At 34.8% G+C, this 15,736-nt stretch overlaps 1 long non-coding RNA gene across 1 annotated transcript; it reads left to right on the top strand.

The window, feature by feature from the left end:
* Positions 1-9,466: 9,466 nt before the first annotated feature.
* On the top strand, positions 9,467-14,171 carry LOC132756290 (uncharacterized). Its single transcript, XR_009629312.1, has 2 exons — positions 9,467-9,653; positions 14,138-14,171. It is a non-coding gene; the product is annotated as an uncharacterized LOC132756290 (long non-coding RNA).
* The last annotated feature ends 1,565 nt before the right edge of the window (positions 14,172-15,736 follow it).

Consider the following 15,736-nt stretch of genomic DNA (forward strand, 5'->3'; position numbering starts at 1 on the left):
ATGCTTATACAATGTATTTTTTGTTCTCTTTATCGTAGACCTTTTGTGAAACACAGCACAACGGGGGACATCTTGCGCATATCAAGACAGAGTTGGACATGCAATTGCTCCGTAAAATAACCCAGGACAATGGTAATAAACCTTAAACCTTTAAATCTTATACTCGTACAAACCTTTTTATTCATTCAAACGAATATGTGTTATATTTCTAAAATATACTCTATATTTTTAATGAAAAAGTATTTTATCTGAAATCAACGAAAATATTTCACAAGGACGTTCAGTATTATTTCAACCTTAGTAGAACCACCGACTTTCCATAAGCAAATCTGGTGCGTACTTTATGATTTCAATTTTATCTGTTTTAGTTTGGATTGGAGCGACAGACTCATCATCTGAAGGCATATTTTATTGGACTGACCACGACGTTATATCTAATGGTTATACCAACTGGCCTCCGAATCAACCTGATAATAGTGGTGACGAGGATTGCGTGGAGGTTACACCATATCATGGACATTGGAATGATATAGAATGTGACCTTAAAAAAGGATATGTTTGTCAATATTCCTATCTTAGTTTCCAGTGATATTTTTCGCATACTTCTCAGCGTTATACAAGCTGTTTACCCTAGCCAATATGTTGTTTCCCCTAGCCAATGTGTTGTTTCCCCTAGCCAATATGTTGTTTTCCCTAGCCAATATGTTGTTTCCCCTAGCCAATATGTGGTTTCCCCTAGCCAATATGTTGTTTGTCCTAGCCAACATTCTGTTTGTCCTAGCCAACAAGTTGTTTCCCCTAGTCAACATTCTGTTTGTCCTAGCCAACAAGTTGTGTCCCCAAGTCCACATTCTCTTTGCCCTAGCCAACAAGTTGTTTCCCCCAGTCAACATTCTGTTTGACCTAGCCAACAAGTTGTTTCCCCTAGTCAACATTCTGTTTGCCCTAGCCAACATGCTGTCTCGTAGTTGTTGTTTTTTCGTCTCACTTTGTTCTCTTTATTGTTCTTACCCAAATCACATTGAACTCCGGACTGTCTTCCAAAAACCCTTGATGAGTAAAGAAGGGTTTTTTTCAAAAATTTCCCCGAATAACTTTTGGAAAATTTTTAGGGGAAAAAGGCAATTAAAAACGGGACAGAAAAACTGAGGGAAATTTCTGGGGTTTCGCCGTTAAATCAGGCGCCCCTTGCACTTTTATTTTTTCCTTGGTTGAGATTGTGAGTTTGGGATTTTTTCGTCCGTAAGTAAAAAAGGTAAAAAGCGGGGATATACTTTTTGCGGGGGGTAAAATATGTTTTATCAGTCTTTTCGCGGTACTAATTTTTCCCCTAAAACATGTATTTTGCGTACACCCGAATCCGCGAAAAATAAAATTCGCTAAATTTTACTCCAATTTAATACTGGAAATTCTCTTGTTTCTATAACTTGACGTCCTATTTTAAACTTCCTATAAAGTTTGTCGTATATATAACATATACATTGTGATGCGTATATATCAATGTATGAAAGATTACAGGTTATTAAGCAATAAGACAAAATCGCTATAGTTAAATTCGACAAAATTAGATTTCTGTCAAAATCTCGAAATTTGCCGAACGCGAAAATAAATTATATACGGTATTAAAAGTAATCTCGTATTCTAATGGTCTTTACATAATTTGATGAAAATTTGCAAATTTCGCGATTTTTTTTTCTTTAGAATAGCATGCATAAATTAAACAATACCGGCTGTGTCAACTGGACACCAACAAAGGTCTGCTTTTCTATTAGAAAGTTGCTTGTCCGCTTTATTATGTCCCAGTTAGAAACATTAACATCATAATTGATTAAGCTTCTCATTGCGACTGTTACTTAGCTACCATGTATGCTTGTTAGTATACAAGAAAGGCATATTTATGGCGTTCACGAATATCGGCATTATTTTAAAAGGGTTTCCGCTTATGACAGGACGGAAAGCTATAAAAGGTGTTTAATGAAACGAAATTATATGTTAGTGACTTACAATGTAATTGTCTTGATAAATACAAAGTATTTATTTTGCATAGCTGCTTTTGAATTTTTACCACAAAGATACGTCCTATATAGGTTATTTCCGGAGCAGACACTAATCGATATATTGACAGGTGATAAATGCGTTGAATGTGCCTTTTTTATAATTTGATTGTTTGTTTGTTTGTTTGATTGATTGATCCATTGATTGATTGATCCATTGATTCATTGATTGATCCATTGATTGATCCATTGATTGATCCATTGATTGATCGATCCATTGATCGGTTGGTTTTTTGTTTATTATGCTAATAAAACATATATCTCAACCAACTTTGCGCTTTCTATATGATGATGTTATTTGGAAATATAATATATATAGATTAAATAATTGTTATAAAGGATATGTATGGACTAGACTCGTACACAGCTAAAGAATTTATAATGGACTCGCCTGGTCACTGTCCATTATGATTTCTCTTTCCCCGGAATTGTCTTAATATATATCAGAATATTGTACCTGTAGATCAATGTTCTATAACTTAATAAGAATTGCAATATCTTTTTAAGTTTCCCAATGAAAGATAAGTCATTTGCAATTAAAAGGTTATTAAGATCCGGTTGTTTTTTTTTCTTGTTTTTTTTGTTGTTGTTGTTGTTGTTTTTCGTCGTCGGGGGATGGGTTGCAGTAAGATCTTCTTTTTTTTCATTTTCTTCAAATTTAGATATGCTATTGTTTGTTTTGTTTTGCGACAAGGCTATTATAAAGGCAGATTATTTTCACCTTATCACCAGTGGCCGACATTAGACCCCATTTCTCAATACAAAAACCTGTTTTTCCCCAATATTAGATAGCTGGAATAGGCCACGAAGGGATTGGAAATATATGGTCTATATACATGTAAGTATTTTATACTTTATTATTTATATTGCCAAAATATAAGAGAATCAAATCCATTAGACAAAAAAAGTTTTCTATATATACAATACACGCACGCACGCATGCACATGCGCCACACACACACACACACACACACACACACACACACACGCACACAGACGCACACACAAAAAATTAGTTTGTCATTTTCTGACAAAGGAAGAAAATAAAAAAGACCAATTTCTCTAAAGACGTCAGCACTGCAAAATTGGCTTTGGGATACACGTTTACTGTATCTTTGGATATTTATTCTTTTAATTAAATCTTTGTAACAGACATCAAAACACTTTATGAAGTTTAATTCACACAAAGTGCTGCTTTATTCTAAGATACGCCCTGCACTTTGGCTGGAGTGTATTAAAAACCCACGTGCATGTGGCACGCGATTCAAAGGCCCGTGTTTTAATAAACTTCACAAAAAATGCTTAAAAATGTGTAAATCCTCACAAAACTCGATGTTTGAATCAATCCGAATACACTTACATTAAATAGTCTCTTGTAAAAACAAAGACCGCTATTCGTCTTATTACAGATGCTTAATAATGTGGCACGTGCCATTATCTGGCTAAAATGAAATAGCCATCATTTAATGTAAATTTCACACTATAAATAACATGAGCTCATCAACTTAATGTTGATATTTTTATCCCCCCCCCCGACTTTTCGAAGAGGAAAGGGGGTATAGAAAAAGCCTTCGTCCGTCTGTCAGTCCGTCCGTCCGTACATTTCCATGTCCGGTCCATAACAATGTCATTAATCAAAGGAATTTGAAATAACTTGGCAGAAATGTTTGTTATAATAAGACGATGTGTCAAGCGCAACAATCGGACCCATACATCAAAGGTCAAGGTCACACTTGGTGAGTAAAGGTCAACATTGTCTAGTTGAGGGTATATGTCGTGTCCGGTCCATAACTTTCTTATCCACGGAAGGATTTTCAAAATACTTGGCCGAGTTTCACAATAATAAGAATATGTGTCGAGCACAAACACACACCAGTCGCCTACCTGCAAGGTTGAGGTCGACACAGTTGGAATCAAAGATTAACATAGTCAGTTACAGGGTTTATGTGTGTCTGGCCGATAACTTCTTCATAGATCAAGGGATTTTGAAATTTTTTGGCACAAATGTTCACAATTATAAGCCGATGTGCCATGCCTAAAATCCAGTCGCCTACCTCTAAGGTCAAGGCCACAGTTTGAGGTCAAAGATTAACATAATCTGTGATAGGGTATATTTTGTTTCCAGTGCATAACTTTCTCATCCATCAAGGAATTTTAAAAAAGCTTGGCATAAATGTTGACAATAATAAGACGGTGTGTCATGTACAACACCCTTACTCTTATATCCAAGGCCAAATTACTTGGCACAAATGTTCATAATAATCGGACCATGTGTCATATGCAACAGCAAGGCTCCTCCATTTAATGACAATGTCACACTTGAGTGACAAAGTTAAACATAATCTGTTCTATATATTTTGTGTAGGGTATATAACTTTTTCATTAATCAAGGATTTAAAGATTACTTGGCACAAATGTAAACAATAATCAGACGACATGTCATGTGCTACACCTAGACCGCCACATCAAAGGTCAAGGTCACACTTAGAGGTCTAGGCAAAAAAGTCTGTTACATATGTTCCATATAACAGAAATGTCATCAAACCAAATATTACAAGTTTTTTTCTGTCATAAAATCTTGTTCGTTAATTTTGAGCTACCAAATATAACTGCTTGCTTAATTATTTATACATGTATATCCCTGTTCAAGCTTGTAAAAGACAGACATTTAGATACATCTACCATATAACATGTAACATTATAATAATTGTTCATTAAATGATATTGACCCTACCCAATTAACTATAGACCTTGATGATATTTTTAAACGGAGGCCTTGTAATGTCATGAACGTCGTTGTTTTTACATTTAAATTACAACGGTGAGTTTTATGTTCGCATCTATAAAATAATGCTAAAACGTTTTGTTCAAAAATAATCTAGATAATGGCGCCTAAAACATAGATATATAGATTTTCAGACAAAATTATATATACCAGTCACGTTTCGGATTACCAGTAGTTTATTCACGTACTGTGAGAGTATACACACTTCATAGTCCAAATCATACATGGAACCGTTTAGTTCTATCTAAAAAATGTTAATACATGTTCTGGTGATTGTAGACCGTACATTTATACCTTAATTCTACAAAGCCTTAGATTTGACTCAAGAAAATGTTACTTTAGTTGATGTTAAAAAATTATTCGACAGAAGCATATTGCCTAACATGTCAATTATTGTGTTAAATTAAAAAGTAATTAATAAAAATCATTGAAAAGTATTTTTGGTTCGGGGGTTATTACAAATACAAGGAAAAGTTAGTATTTGTTTAACAAATAAATGAACTGCGTATCCTAATTTGATCATGTAATGCCTTCCGCATGAAATTTTTTAGTTTTTCCGTATTGCCTGTTTACTTCTGTTTTTTATAACTTATGAAAAAGGGCATTAATACCACAGGATAAAAAACAGATTAATAATATATTGCTGTAGGGCGTCTTTTTTCAGTTTTTAAAAAAGAGTTTTTGGGTTTATTTGAAAAGCTTTTTGAAAAAATATTCAGAAAATTCCCAATATATAGCACCAGATGTTTTTTCTTAGGGAAAATAATAAAAACGAAACTTCTTTTCCTTACATATTTTCCCGCGTTTGCATTTAAAAAATTGATGGCTAGACACTATTTAAATGTGGACAATGTTGAATATTGTTTTTTTCCAACTTGGTCATATTACAACATTCAACACAACAAACTCTGCTTTATGGTTACATATATTAATATATATATATAATCATCATTTCAATTTATTTTGTCATAACTTTTTGTTTTCCCGGGAGCAAACATAAACAAAATACAAGAAAATTATGATATTTATTTTCCACAAGAACCTTTTTTATTTACAATTAAAACGAGGTTAAAAAAAAAACACTTATTGATTATTACCCAACAACAAAGTATGTTTTTGTAACAGTAATGAGACCAGTAAGCTAATATTTTCTTGTATACACCTTATTAAAAATAAAAAATTATGACACGCCTGTAAAAATCAAAATCTAGTATTTCGGGGAAAGTAATAATATAAAAGCAAATTATAATTAAAAGGTCTAGGTATTATATAATTGTTATGAGATTATATTAATTTAAATATACTCTGCAAGTAAAGTAACTTAAAAATGCTTTATATTATACCATGAAGCTCTAGACTATCAGGATGTCTTAGAATGTTTACCTTAGTTGTCAAACCTCTAGAACCCAGATACAAATAGTAATGACTTTCATTGGGTGATTCTGGCAATTGCGAAGGGCAAATTTGCCTCTTTGTTTTACTTGCGGTAATTGCAAAAAGAAATTGAAAAAATAACCAACCTAAAAGTTCAACTTTTAAGTGTGTTTTTTAACAAGATAATTATAAAAATTATATAAAAAGATTGATTTTAAACAACACGTCAAAAATATATTGTAACATTAACATGATCATTTTGTCTATCAGAAATTTTTAAAAGTAAATTTTAATAGTTAAGAATCTACTATTTTTCAGAATTTTTTCAATAGCACAATTAAATTTAAACAATAGAATAACAATGACTTTTCATAAAAGAAAAATAAGCTGATCCAAACTGTAATTTATCACTTCATGTTTGCACTCTTTATGTCATTGAACATATTGAACGTTTTTGAAACAATTTGAATACAGCCAAGTTTGTTTTTGTTTATGCTTTCAGAAGGAAGCCGAGTTAAACTCGTATATAAGAACTAATGCATTTATGTAGTCCTTTTCCTCTTTAATTTCAATATTTTCATACAGTTGTATTGGTTCTGGTACTTGTCTGTGAACTCAATGAAAGTATGGGCTGTTCCTCCACTGAAATGTTTTCTGTCAGATTTATCATCCTCTGTACTAGAATAAAATTGATTCTATAATTAAACTTCAAAGCACATATCTTATCAAGAGTTCAATCAACTTAACAAAAATACATAACATAACTAAGGAATTACACATTTATAAGCTATAACTAACAGCCAATGAAACTGAACCAAAATGATCTCGTAAATTAACGTCACACATTTTTGATTATGAGAGAATGTTTAGCCTAAAAATTTCACCAGTGATTTCAACCAGTATATTACAGATATTCTTCTAGAAATGTATAACATTGTCCTAAACTATGAAATTCTAAATAAAATAAGGGAGTGTTGAACATAATGGTCCAGATCTCCGCCTCTCAACCGAGGAATAGCGGGTCCAAGCCGTCCATTTTGACTGTTGAACACAGATTCTTTGTGAATAATTTATTATCAAGTTGATTTATCCTAAAATGAGTCCTATATTTGACAATTTATCAATCACCTGTGCAAAGAGGCACGTGGAACCATTTCATAATATAATCAAAGCAGTGTGCAATGGTGGGACGTACACAAGTCATTGCAATAATTCGATAAAGTACACAGGCGACAAACTCAGAAACAGAAAAAACTGTACATGCTCAACAGATAAGAGACCCATCAACAAGGACAAATTACCTTTAAATGAACATTTAGATAAATGATCTAAAAAAGACCCGAAATTTTGTATTTTCCCATTTTACAAAATTTCACAAGTAAAAACGTTTCAGCTAGGTTATGGAAAGAACGCTATTTATTGATGTTTTAATCCAAAACTTAATACTATATAATGACGTTACTATTTTTAGATTATGGACTGTGGTTTTTGTTTTTTATATATATAGGTCAAATAGCTACAGTACCTTCAGCAATGGGGTTGCATTCTTTCAGTAATGGTTGCCGTACAAGTCTCGGTCGGGCGGCAAATTGTTTCAAACCCAGTGCACTCTCTTAGTTTCAGATAAGAGTTCGTTTAAGAACAATAAAGTAGAATAATTTCACTCCTTAATCTGAAAAATGGTCCTTATCTGTTTCTTTTTTCGTTCTATTTTCAATGATAAGGAAGGTTGACCCTCAATATTGAAATATTTAACATTTAATATTTAACTTGGTGCCACTCAGGAAAAAATGAAAATTACGATATTGTTGCGTCTTCCTTGTAACGGATTGTTGATCTATTGTTGACAATTTTGTTTTTTTTTCCATTTATGATACTTTAGGTGCTTCTCCGTACATTATTTCAGAAATGGGCGAGCATCTAGCTAAAACCACTGTATATTCGTAACATAGCTGGGATAGCTCCTCTCGTTGTGAAATAACATACATGACGAGGTCAGAAACCGCAGCGGTGACTGGCAAGTGATAAGATGACAGTAACTTTTAACTACTTAACGGACAGACGAAACATGACCCTTTTTTTACATTTGTACATGAACATTGAGCGATTCTTTTTTTATTCTTTTTTTCTATTTATCGGGCCCCAAAAATATGAGTGACTTTATTGAATGAGTACACTGACATTTCACAAAGCAATAATACATTCATAATCTTTTGACAACTACAAAATAACGAATAATATAGGCCCTATGCACGATTAAGAGCAAGTTATCATAATTATATATTTAAATAATTTTTAGTGCAACAGGTAACTGAATTTTTTTTAATAAAATTTTTTATAATGTAACTCTTGATCAAGGAGCAGGACCTAAAAAACGATTTAAAAACAACAATTAACTTATTTGAATATATCGTAATATAGTATTAATTTATTGAATATCTTGGTAGTGTCATGCAAGTACTACAGGCTCTGTGAGAATGACTTAAGCCTTTGACATTGTGACCCCCAAATCAATAGGGGTCTTGTACCAAATTGGACAATCATCCCTATGAAGGGTTTGGGAAAATTGTGAGGGGCCCCCAAATGGAAACTTAAAGTTATGCTCCCGGAATCTGCTTCCATTTTTAGTCCTTGCCTTTAACCTTGTTGACCCCAAAATCAAAGGGGTCTTCTACCCAAATATGGAGCAATCCATCCTATTGAGGGTTTGGCATATTTGTTGGGCTCAAATGGAACTTAAAATTATTGCCTCCGAAAAAACCAAAATTGGCTTAACGGACGGACGGACGCCAGGGGGTAAAACATAATGTGCCCGAAATTTTTTCGGGCATATAATGAATGACAAATTATACCTCAGAAATGCTTCCAATTTTATTTTTCAAAAACTTTTAATTTTTGGAATCGTTTTACAGTTCTCAAAAATAACTTCTCATTTGCCATATACATGAACTATCTCTATTGACAATTGGTATAATTATTGTGAATAAGTGTTTTGTACTGAGGTTAAAATACTACTTTGTTTACATTTTGCTACCTTTATGACACATTACTGCAGTGGTATTTTCTTCAAATTTTAAAGATCTAACATCCTCTTAATCCATCATTCAAACACTATTGAACACATGTTTGGCATTTTTATAGAATTTAGAAAAATATTGATTTCTGGGGCATAATGTGCCTTAAACATTAATTCAGAATGCAAAACTTATGTGGCTTATAAGTAGATATCTGAATCTCTCAATATCAAGTTTTGTCACCTTTATGGTCATTTTGATTTGAATAACAAAATTACCAATGCATGTACATTTATATAAATATTCTCTTTTTAAAATTTCAGGATGTGATGCATTCTTTTTTAACTGCAACCCTGCTTTGATTGATTGTTTTCAAAATCCGTGCATAAACTCCGTGTGTCCAGCTTTTCCAACGGCCTCTTGCAGGTATTGTAGCACTAAAATTTTACAATTTTTTGGCGTATTTCTTTTGATGAAGTCCCAAAAATAGTATCAATAAAAATTCAATGATATCTAAAATATCTTATCATATGAAGAAAAATGTTTTAAGAAATAATAACAAACTCCATTTTAGGGGTAGCGCTTTCTATGCTTTCATATTCTCAGTAGAGCATTGTGAAATAATGGCGGGAAAACTTTCAGTAGCGCTTCAAATGCGTATGCATATTATCTGCCGAGCATTGTAAAAATACAAATAATGAAAAAAAAAACACTACGTAAGGAAACATTTATCATGCTATTATTTGATATATAAGTAAAAAAGAGAAAGTTTCGCGCGTCTACGGTGGCATAGAGGTGAATTTGCACTTTTATTTTATCTCGTGGCCACGACTTATTATCTTGAGGCCTCAAGATATTATCTCGTGGCCACGACTTATTATCTCGTGGCCCACGACTTATTATCTTGTGGCCTCAAGATATTATCTCGTGGCCACGAGTTATTAACTTGTGGCCACGACTTATTATCTTGTGGCACGACATATTATCTTGAGGGAAGACTTATTATCTCGTGGCCTCAATATATTATCTCGTGGCCACGACTTATTATCTCGTGGCCACGACTTATTATCTTGTGGCCTCAAGATATTATCTTGTGGCCACGAGTTATTATCTTGTGGCCACGACTTATATCTATCTCGTGGTGGCCACGACTTATTAAATTGAGGCCACAACTTACTATATTGAGCCACGACTTATTATCTCGTGGCCACGAGTTATTATCTTGTGCCACGACTTATTTCAGCCAATGAGAATGGACGTTTCATCTTGAACAAAAGTTAATATCACTAAGACCTTATATCACACTGGCCACAGCTTTCACAAGAGCGGCGGGTCAAACGCTAAGACAATATTGATAATTGTTTCATAGTTCCCTTTGTACATGTAAAGAATAAAATAAACATGTTTTGACTTCACAGATAGTTGATATGTTATGTTTAAAATTCTACACAATATAATAACTATAAGGTTAACCATGAATATATGTAGTGTCAGTTTTTTTAAGTAAAGAATTACTTGAACCTGTTATAGGGAATGCAGCTTCCTGTAACATAGTTTAGTTGGATTCTTTATGTTCAAGTTAGACCGCATTAAGTTAGAGTTCATAGATTTAAATAAATTCTGTGATTTTTAATTATTCAATGGTGAGCAAGTTTATCTAATGTGAAGTCAAAACATGTTTTAAATTTTAATTGTTACAAAGAACATGTAAAAAATTATCAAATATTTTCTAATATCCAAATTTAAGCAAATATATCTTAAAGAAATGAATGAAAAAAAAAAACCTGACCATACAAAACAGAAGAAAGGGGTACACTAACAAATTATAAATCGTCCCCCTTATTCACCGCTTGCAAGCGTTTGGACCCGCCGCTCTTGTGACACTGTTGGGCCAAGTGTGATATACGGTTCGTTGTGCATATTAAATTTTATCACCCCCGTGGCATAGGAGGTGACATTTGCAGTTTTAAAATTTTATCTCGTGCCACGAACTTATTATCTTTAGGCCTCAAGATATTATCTCGTGGGCCACGACTTATTATCTCGTGGCCACGACTTTATTATCTTGTGGCCTCAAGATATTATCTCGTGGCCACGACTTATTATCTTGTGGCCACGAGTTATTATCTTCGTGGCCCACGACTTATTATCTTGTGGCCTCAAGATGTTATCTTGTGGCCTCCAAGATATTATCTCGTGGCCACGAGTTATTATCTTGTGGCCACGACTTATTATATTGAAAGGCCACGAGTTATTATCTTGTGGCCACGACTATTTCAGCCAATGAAATGGTCGTTTCATTCTTGAACAAAAGTTAATATCAAGACGACCTTATATCACACTGGCACAGCTTTCACAAGAGCGGCGGGTCAAGCGCTGCGGCGGTGAAGAAAGGGAACGTTTTAAATTATTATTCTTCTTTTTTGTATGGTCAGGTGTTTCTTTCCATTCTTCTTTAAAGATATACTTTGCTTAAATTTAATATTAGAAAATAATTGATAATTGTTACATTGTCCCTTTGCTACAATGTAAACATAAAATGAACATGTTTTGACTTCAAAAGATAGTAGATATGGTTATGTTTAAAATTCTACACAGTATAGGTTGTTCACCATACATGTTTATATATTTCACCGTTTTTTAAGTAAAGATTACCTTGACCTGTTATAGGGAAGCAGCTTCCTGTATCATAGTTTATTGATTTCTTTATTCAAGTTAGACGCATTAAGTTAGAATAACCATAGATTAAAAAAAAATCTGTGATTTTTAATTTTCAAGGATGAGCACGGTAATATCTAATTTAATTGAGATTTGATTTAAGAAAATATATGCGGTTGATGTATACTTTTAAAGGTCGTTCATGCGAAAAAACTTGCCCCTTTTCCTCTGTGGATTCGAATCCCATTAAAGACTTGTATCTAGATAGTTATTATTGAAGATATAACTAACAATGTCACAAATGATAAAGACTAAACTTTGACGGGTTATCTGAATCTTTTTCTTTTTTATTATTATAAAAACTGACATACTAGTATAACAAGTTTTCAAAGACATATGTCAATTCTTTTAAGATCTCCTCTTTGATTGGGTACTGCTTTATGCTGTGCTATTGCTACTGCCAATTTCACGTTTTATAAATTGTCTCAATGCTAATTCTGTGCTACTGCTACTGCCAACTTCATGTTTTATAACTTTGTTACTGCTACTGCTCAATGCTACTGCTACTTTCTACTGGTGATGACCACTGATAAAGTGAGTGTATTTTATGAAAAAACTGCATCTATAGAAACTTGATCCTTACACGTTAGGACCATAAGATAAGAAACAGAGGGGCCAATTAGTGATTGGACAAGACTCTACTCAGTGGACGTGTTAATGTTGGTCAATACAGTTAATAGTGATATACTAGCTGATAAGCCTTTACGAAATTCAGCACGTCTCTGGGAAATGCGTGAAACTTAGTAAATATATGGTGGTGATTGACACGCCCCTCCTGTGACTGCTATTGCCAGTGTGATATTAAATTTTGTTCAAGATGAAAACGACCATTTTCATTGGCTAAAATAAAGTCGTGGCCACAAGATAATAACTCGTGGCCACGAGAAAATAAGTCGTGGCCTCAATATAATAAGTCGTGGCCACAAGATAATAACTCGTGGCCACGGAGATAATATCTTAAAGCCATAAGATAATATCTTGAGGCCACAAGATAATAACTCGTGGCCACGAGATAATAAGTCGTGGCCACGAGATAACATCTTGAGTGCCACAAGATAATATAACTCGTGGCCACGAGATAATAAGTCGTGGCCACGAGATAATATCTTGAGGCCACGAGATAATAAGTCGTGGCCACAAAAGATAATAACTCATGGCCACGAGATAATATCTTGAGGCCACAAGATAAATAAGTCGCTGGCACGAGATAATAAGTCGTGGCACGAGATAATACTATCTTGAGGCCACAAAATAATAAGTCGTGGCCACGAGATAAAATAAAACTGCAAATGTCACCTCTATGCCACCGTACTTTTATTTCAAGATGAAACGACCATTTTAATTGCTGTAATAAGTCGTGGCCACAAGATTTATAAGTCGTGGCCACGAAATAATAAGTCGGTGGCCACAAGATAATAACTCGGTGGCCACGAGATAATATCTTGAGCCACAAGATAATAAGTTGCGACCACGACATAATATCTTGAGGCCACAATATATAATAAGTTGTGGCCACGAGATAATAAGTCGTGCCACGAGATTAATATCTTGAGGCCACGAGATAATAAAGTCGTGGCCACAAGATAATAAGTCGTGCCACAAGATAATAACTCGTGGCCACGAGATAATAAGTCGTGGCCACAGATAATAAGCCATGCCACAAGAATAATAGGTCGTGGCCACGAGTTAATATCTTTGGCCACGAGATAATAAGTTTCGTGGCCACAAGATAATAAGTCGTGGCCACGAGATAATATCTTGAGGCCTCAAGATAATAAGTCGTGGCCATGAGATAAAATAAAACTGCAAATGTCACCTCTATGCCACCGTACGCGTCGCTTTGGGTTCCAATCCTGCAAGGGACTTTAGATTCTTACATCTGGTGAATCTTTCCAGCTTAGCTTACGGAACGTCGTTGGTTCTACTCAGATGCCCGTTTGTGTCTGAAATAATGCATGAAAGGTAACCGAGAGGTCTTCTATCACAGTAAAGCTTGAGGGTAAAGCTTGAGTTTTTCTTTTCCTTTATCGGTCGCCAGTCGGCCATGTTGGTGCGACGCCAAACCAAACACAAAAAAAATAAATGGAAAGAAAATTAATTAACCTTAGACCTATTGTCGTAAAGCCAAATTGTGACCGGAAAACAGATGTGCTTTGAACGGGTTGATATAAAATGTTATTTGTTTTACACAGGACTGGATGTAGCTGCGAAGCAGAATGGTACGTTTAACAACAATCAAAGAGTTACTGACGCATGTTTTCACAAGGATAACAAGGGATAACACATATAATAATATAATGCACATAAAACTAATAAAATATTGAATATTTAGTTAGTTTTTGTTGTGTTTTTTATTCTAAATCCGATTGTTTCATTTAAAAGAAAGAAAACTTAAAAACGTTAAATAATTTAAGTTTTTTAAATGGATTGTTAAAGAATTGTATAATTTGTGTCCTTAAGAAATCTCCTGCTCGGTAAACTTAAACAATGTACTGACCAAAAGTCCACACATTGGACATTTGCATCAGTGTGTAACAACATGTTTACTTGATAAAGGTGATAAGCAAATGTAGGAGCAAATGTAGGAGCACTTAAGAACAAGACATAGTTGTATAGAGCTAATGGAAGAAATTTTTGAATGTGTTATTTGGCATTTATTTAATGGTGGCAGATTCGTACGGTCACAAGCCATTAAGAAATATGAGCCGCGTCATGACAAAACCAACATAGTGCGTTTGCGACCAGCATGGATCCAGACCAGCCTGCGCATCCGCGCATCAGTTTCTCTACTTGTAATAGAGTTGGTAAGCGAACAGCATTAATCCTGATCAGACTGCGCGGGCTGCTCTGTATCCATGCTCGTCGCAAACCCATTATGTTGGTTTTGTCATGGCGCAGCTCATATGTACATCACTTATTAGTCAACCGATGCACGATAGAGTAACAACAAGAAATCCTTTCCAACTCTCCAAAACATGTCCCAAGACACCCCCCGCCCACTCCCACACCATGCATTCAACGAAAAACATCTCTCACGTCCCTTGCGTCAACAAAAAAAAATCTCTCAAGTCCTTACTGTATCGACGTAAAACATCTCTCACGTCCCCTTGCATCGACGAAAAATATCTCCTCACGTCCCGGTGCACCGACAATAAAACATCACTCACGCCCTCCTTAGCATCGACGAAAAACATCTCTAACGCCTCTTCTGCATCGACGTAAAAACATCTCTCACGTCACCTTGCATCGACGAAAAAACATCTCTCACGTCCCTTGCATCGACTAATAAAACATCTCTCACGCCCTCCTTGCATCGACGAAAAAAAAACATTCTTTCACGTTCCTTGCACCGACAATTAAACCAATCTCTCACGTCCCTTGCACCGACAATAAAACATCTCTCACGCCCTTGCACCGACAATAAAACATCTCATCACGCCTTTTTGCATCGACGAAAAAAAACATCTCTCACGCCTCTTGCATCGACTAAAAACATATGCTCAACGCCTGTGCATCGACGAAAAAAAAAAAAAACTCTTCTCAACCCCCCTTTGCCACCGCCCAAGAAAACATCTCTCAGCGCCCTACTTGTATCGACCCGAAAAAAAAACATCTCTCACGTCCCTTGCGCCGACAATTAAACATCTCTCACGCCCCATTGCACCGACAATAAAACATCTCCCACGCCCTTGCACCGACAATTAAACATCTCTCACGCCCTCTTTGCATCGACGAAGAAAACATCTCTCACGCCTCTTGCATCGACTAAAACATCTCTCACCGCCTTGCAT

Source organism: Ruditapes philippinarum, unplaced genomic scaffold (assembly GCF_026571515.1).
Source record: "Ruditapes philippinarum isolate M1 unplaced genomic scaffold, ASM2657151v2 ctg2643_1_1_1_1, whole genome shotgun sequence".
Classification (NCBI taxonomy): Eukaryota; Metazoa; Mollusca; class Bivalvia; order Venerida; family Veneridae; genus Ruditapes; species Ruditapes philippinarum.